A 7,391-nucleotide genomic window follows, 5' to 3' on the forward strand; every position below is an offset into this window, starting at 1 on the left:
CACTGTTGGGACTACACTGCATGATCCTATCAATTTAGGCTTGCTGGCCATTTCATTCTTGGCTCAGAGGAAAAGTCCTCTTCCCTACTTTAAGAATTAAGGCATTTTTGCAGTTTAGTGATTTTGTTGTGTAGACATCTATCAATTGCTATTGAATATAGCTGAAATAAGCAGAATGACTTGTCTGTTAAAATATTGCATGGTATAATAGAACATGATAAATGCTACTGTTACTTTTTGTTCTGATTCACTGATAGCAATCAAGCATGTTAAAACATCTAGCATTGAATGCCCATAAACATATTACTTATAGATATTTCTTCCTTCCCTTGGAATTTTTTCTTCTTCCTTCTGTGGAAGGAAAATCAGAAAAGGATATGGGAAATGTGCAATATTCCTGCAGATTTAGCTCTGAAGGCATATTTGATAACCAATACATCTTGGCAACACCTGCTAAACTAAAAAGAATTTTCATAAACACACATAACAGAAGTAGGAAAAAGAACTGTGAGTTAGTACAGGCTTGATGTGCAATGCTGACTCTTTACTGATCATCATTTATTTATGTGATTGTATTAATACACCTAATTTCAGTAAAACAGGTAGAAGATTTTTCAAAAAAAGAAACCTCTTTCTTGGTAGGTCTACTATTCTAAATGAACATCCTGTCTCTTTTAAATTCTAGCTGATGTTCAAACATGAAGTGTTAAACACAGCTAATCTTTGCTTCTGTAGGTAGTAATAAATTAGGTTTTCATCACACATGTAGAAGAGAGTTTTGTTTTTTGAGGGATTTTTTGCTCTGGGGCTACTTCTTGTCATACAGATCTTTGTCATGCGGTCATTTTGGTGGCAATAAATGTTAAAATTGAAATGGAATCTTTGAGATGTCTATAACCTCACCCTTTGCAACAAGCAGACAGTTTTTTCGCAAGATGATGCAAGTTGAAGAAACAGTCTATTTGCATGCATGTTAGCATGCATGAGCAACCTTAGGGGTTTGAGTTTTTGTTTTTGTTTTTTTTTAAGTTTATTTATTTTATTTTATTTTATTTTATTTTGAGAGAGAGAGAGAGAGCGAGCGTGAGCAGGAGAAGGGGCAGAGAGGGATAAAGAGAATCCCAAGCAGGATATGCACTGTTAGTGTGGAGCCTGATGTGGGACTCAAACCCACAAACCACGAGATCGTGACCTGAGCTGAAACCAAGAGCCAGTTAACCGACTGCGCCACCCAGGCCTTCACGAGGGGTTTTGAGTTCTATGGCCTTGGATGTCATTGGCTAGTGGTGTGAATATAACAAGTTGCTCCCACTCTGGGATTAAAATTTTTCATTTAAACTAGATTAGTAGTTATCAATCATACCTGGGTAATATATCTCTTTGGAAACCTGATTAAAAGTAAATATTATGGGGGGAGGGGCGCCTGGATGGCTCAGTTGGTTGAACGACAGACTCTTGGTTTCAGCTCAAGTCATGATCTCATAGTTGGTGAATTCTGGACTCACCTTGGGCTCTGCACTGATTCTCTGTCTTGGGATTCTCTCTCTCTCTGCCCCTCCCCTGCTCGTGCTCTCTCACCTTCTCAAAATAAATAAACTTTTTTTAAAAAGTGAATATTATGACATTAATACACAATATTACATACAGTGTGATTACAAATAACCTCCAACAGCAAGGACCCCAGTTTAAGAACCTCTGAACAAAATAATCCATCACTCTAGGTCTTTCTACCTATGCTTTTCTGTGATATTTTTTGCAAGAAACCATCCATTTTTATAAGATTATATTAGGAAATTAACTCTGTGGACAAAGGAAAGGAAATTCTCTTCATATGCTCTCAAACAGAATCCAAGTTCTCCTGCTTTATGCAAGAGAAGGCTGTGATTTTATATAACAATAATAATGAAAGACTCAGATTCATACAGATACATACATACATTCATACATATATACATACATAAATACATATATACCACACATAAATTCAGGGCTTCCTTTTTTTTCTTTTAAGTCAGGTTAAAAATGAAAAGATTGATAGTTTTCTTTTTTTTTATTTAGCGATTTCAAATGCCAGTTGGAGGATTGTAATGATAGAGTCACTTAAAGCAAAGAAATAAAAACATGACAAAGCATAGGCTGAATTGATTTAGTCTCCATCTCCAAGTTACTTACAACTCCCCAAATCAGTGTTTACTTGGAGCATTCAGAGAGGTAATAGACTTAAATCATAAGTCTATTAAGGCATTAATAATAATAATTATTAATTAATTAATATTAATTAATATTAATTAATAATAATTAAGGCATTGTTAAAGAGGATGACCAGAAGCAAATGAGCCACAGTCATCAACAGATAATGCTAGTGCTAAAGAGTGTTCATTATATTAAAGAGGAAAAAAATTTACTTAAGGTTAACTCAGCTGAACGTTGTTGTTGTTGTTGTTTTAAAACAATGAGACACATTTTTAAGTGCTACTTACGGTAAACATTTCCTTTTTGTGTGCTATCCAGGACATTTTCATATCCAGCCATGTTATCCAAACATAACTGAAGTTAGGAGTACTCTTATTTTGTGGTCGAGAAAACTGAGGCATAAAGGGAAGTGGTAACTTGCTTGTCATCCACTGAGTGAGAAGTATGGCATAGGGAATACATAGTAACATTGCAGTAACTTATGGTTACAGGTGGCGGCTGCACTTTTTGTGGTGGGGAAAAAAAGTCATCCATTGAGTTTGTCACAGAGCTGAAACTGGGGTTCAGCTTTCCCCATCTCTGTGTTTTCCCTCCCCATGACATACATACACATCTAGTAAGACGTATCTTACTCCCTGTGAAGCCTATTTAGTGGTAGGTGGAAAAAAGGTGCTATGTGTTAATTCCAGATTCAGGTGCAGAGAATCACTCTTATTCCCTATGTATCTTCCGATTCTAAATGTGGCAGTCCTTTATGTTTTGCAATTAGAACCTATTTCCAGAAGTCAGTTTTGAAGTATGGCAATGGTGCTAAAGGGATTATGTTCTCCAGAACTTTGTTGTGGAGAAATGTGTAATAGTGTAATTTTTAGGAAAAACTAATATTTAACTTTAAATTTGGATTCGTAAACAGAAGTCATAACTTCCCTGCTTTCTAACCTCCCAGGGAAATGTTGATATTAAAACAGATGATTATTGTTCTCTACTCATATGACCATAATGTTGAGGAGAAAAGAATCAGCTTTTTGTTAACTAGTAAGACAGGAAATAAATGAAATCAAGCATAATGAGCATTTACTTCAACCAGCACAGAACAATGAGAATTCTCTGTCTCCTTCTGTCTAAATCTCCACTCCATTACCCCTGCTTCTTTATTCCACACTGTGGTATTCTCAAAGGACAGAGTTGCAAAAGCTAGCTAGATGAAGTTTTCTAAAGAAAAGAAGCAGAAGACTTCCAATACTTATCAAAGAAGGGTCCATTAAGAGAAAAAGCAAAAAAAGACCATACCAGTAATTTAAAATTAGTAAAGAGTTAAGCAATGTTGCTTTAGAACAGAGACCAGAATTTTTTTTGAAGTGAATATACAGAATTTTTACTTTCTCCTATACGAAATTTCATATTCCTCTTGGTAATATCTAAAAGTGGATTTCTTATTTTACACTGGCAAATATTACCAGTAATCTTAATGCAGTATTAGGCTACAATGTAAGCTTGGTAAGGGCAAGAAATGCCTCCTAAAAGCAAAACTAGGAGGAAGAAAAAAAGGAGTCAAAGAAAAATTATTTAACACATCAGGACATGATAATGCTTTTCTTTTCATAACTCTATAGATGTTCAAGTGTGTGGCAGAACTGACTATTACTGTGTTTTGGGAAGATGTAATGTTTGGTCATTTCACATTTTGATTGCCACTAGAATTTTAGCAGAAACTTTACCTTTGATCAGAATTACATCTGGCTTCTATAAGAATTAGAGCTTTGACAAGCTGCTGGTTGACCTAGAGACAACCCCATTTAGATGAGAGCCAGCCCTGTGTAAATGCTCTAATATATGTAGCAATAAAGAAGGGGAGTCTGCCATGGATTTTGCCAGCTGCATACACTGCATATTAAAATTCTGTCAGTGCAAGGTCATATTTCTCAGTTCTTATCCTTCTACCCAGAGAATGAAACCTTCTTAACAAATGGGGATCCTGAGATACAGAAATTCCCTCTTGTATCTTAACAATGTGTCTGTTCACCTATATCAGCACATTCATTTGAAACTAATTATCAATTAGGATGACTATAATCCATTTTAGTGGTGAGAAATCTCCACAATAAAATGGGGGCCTTGCTTGTCTGCTAAAAAATATATGGTAGAAAAACATTGGCTAGGGAGAAGTACTTCAATCTTCTAGGTTTTCCTCTCCACTGATTCTTAAAGGATTATAAAATTCCTTAGCACACATATGTTGGAATATGACCTGAGTTGTACTTCCGTGCTCTGTGATTAGATGGTTTACTCTTGATTTTGTCCAGTTCAGGAAAATTCTAGCTCTTAAGTCAGCTTAGCATCTTTCATCACACGGTTGGGTGCCCACCAGGTGCAATTATATCCTTATTTAAAGATGGCCGTTATTTGCTTACCAAATGGCATTAACAGGGAAATTTTTTTCTCGTCTCATTAAAATGTGATTCAGATTCAAAGTTGGGAAAAGTAGAAATTACTTTGAAAAGTGGGAGTGATTGACTGAAGTTCTGTTTACCCGGAGAATGCCAGTGTCATCATTTTATCCAGCCACCTCCAGTGTATAGAGTAAACAGAACCCTAGGTTAGAAATCAGAGAATTTGCAGCCTTTATCCCTGAAGAGTATTCAGTTATGTACCTAAAAATGTGTGTAATTTCTACCTCTACCTAAATCCCTTGTACTGGGATGTAGTGGGGCAAGCATATGGGGGAGAAGAGGAAAAGAATGGTCAGGAAAGAGAAATGTCCTAGGTAAATGTTCCTTAGTGGGTTTTTTTTGATAATATAGTAAAAATAAAATGCCACTCTGAGAAAGTAAAAACCCAGGCTTTTATGAGTCACAGTCCACTGTAACTGAAAGGGTCAGTATTTAATTATGTTTTCTGGACAAGTAGAAAACATAAACACCACTCTCTATCTTTGTTTTCTGGAGATTCCCCTACACAAAGTTGTTGTATCCAATATAGCTGCCTTCTGGATTCCTCTTAAGATTTTGGTCAGGCCCAATATGGCTAGAGATAGCTGTATTGATATGACAATCAAGCTAGGAATTGCTGGAGGGTGATATACATTATCCTACTTACTTAAGGTTTGGTGTAGGAAAAAGCAGGTGTATATGAGACATCTTACTGAATTAAAACCAAGGCCTCTATCTTAGAACTTTAAGTAATTCTATAGTAGGGGGAAAAAAAGCACTACACAGTAGCTACTTTTTTCCTAGATGGAATAAAATTAATTTATCTTTTTTTAACTCTCACCAAAGATACTTCACACTGTATCTTCATCAAAACTTTGTTATATCGTAGATATTTGTATTTAAATTGTGTGTGTGTGTGTGTGTGCGTGTGTGTGTGTGTGTGTGTGTGAGAGAGAGAGAGAGAGAGAGAGAGTAAATTGCCTGAATGAAAATGACATTCTGCAGTAGTGTAGAATGACACTTTCCAACTTTCATAACTAAGCATCTGATGGCAGCAGGTATGCAAAGGGAGGAAGCATATTTCTCCCATCAAAATGTGCTATGCTCAGCAATCCAGGTGTGGCATTTGATTCTTGTCTGGCTAAACTGAGGTGTGTGTTTATACACTGCTAGAGAGGAAGCACTAACCCAGATTCAAAACTTGGAAAGAATTAGAAAAATATATACAGTTATTTTTTAAAAATAATTTTATTATTGTAAAGACATGGTATGTTTTAGAAAATATTGTTTCAGAAAATGGCATAGTGCTTAAAAGCTAAGCAAATAAAAGTTGGACAAATATACTTAAAGTCCCTCTCATTAAAAACTAATTGTGTACCGTTGGCGCTAATAATCAAGAATTTTTCCAGGGTTTTTAGAACAAGTTAGTGTTATTTTCATCCTAATGAAGGACCCAATTATCACACTAATCTTACTTATGAAGATACTAAACAAGTAGTGTTTAAGACATGTTACTTTGAAACCTTGAAAGTATTCTAATCTCAAGTTTCTCAACACTCTTGTAACTTTCATTTCATCAGATGTATAATTGGGAGTTATAGATTTCTAATCTCTAAGTTTAATATCCTGGGTTTGGGATATTGGCTTTAGCCTTTCCAAGGCTTTACCTTGGTTTCTTTTCGTGGTATTATTCCTAAATGACATAATAATGTCCATTAAAACATTGAAATATTTATACAATTTTAAGATGTCAACATTATATTTTTATGCATAGAAAACTAATAAAATGTAATGTTCATTATGAAGTCTAAATGGTGAGATTTTATACTTTATCACTGATGGTTTCAGTTTTACCTAAACATTGAGTATGTTGTAAAGATTTACGCCCATATATTAACTCTTGCTCAAAGGATTTTGTTTCCAGTATTCCCCTTTATCTGCGGTTTTGCTTTCCATGGTTTTGGCTTCAGTTATGTGCAGTCAACGGTGTTCTGGAAGCCGATGATCCTCCTTCTGACATATAGTCAGAAGGTTAATCGTTGTAGCAGCAAAACACTATGTCCAGCTGCCTGTGTTGTTCACCGGACTTCATCTCTTTTTTTTATTTTTCTAATATAATTTATTGTCAAATTGGCTAACATACAGTGTGTAAAGTATGCTCTTGGTTTTGGGGGTAGACGCCCATGGTTCATCACTTACATACAACACCCAGAGCTAATCCCAACAAGTGCTCTCCTCAATGCCCATTGCTCAATTTCCCCTCTCCATCAGCCCCCCATCCACCTTCAGTTTGTTCTCTGTATTCAAGAGTCTTGTATGGTGTGCCTCCCTCCGTCTTTCTGTAACTATTTTTTCTCCTTCCCTCCACCATGGTCTTCTGTTAAGTTTCTTAAGATCCACATATGAGAGAAAACATATGAAATCTGTCCTTCTCTGACTGACTTATTTCACTCATTATAATACCTTCCAGTTCCACCCACGTTGCTGCAAATGGCATGATTTCATTCTTTCTCATTGCCAAGTAGTATTCCATTGTATATATAAGCCACATCTTCTTTATCCATTCATCAGTTGATGGACATTTAGGCTCTTTCCATAATTTGGCTATTGTTGAAAATGCTGCTATAAACATTGGGGTACATGTGCCCCTATGAATCATCACTCCTGTATCCCTTGGATAAATTCCTTGTAGTGCTATTGCTGGGTCATAGGGTAGTTCTATTTTTAATTTTTTGAGGAACCTTCACACTGTTTTCCAGAATGGCTGCA

The sequence above is a fragment of the Panthera leo genome, chromosome D1, assembly GCF_018350215.1.
Source record: "Panthera leo isolate Ple1 chromosome D1, P.leo_Ple1_pat1.1, whole genome shotgun sequence".
NCBI lineage: Eukaryota > Metazoa > Chordata > Mammalia > Carnivora > Felidae > Panthera > Panthera leo.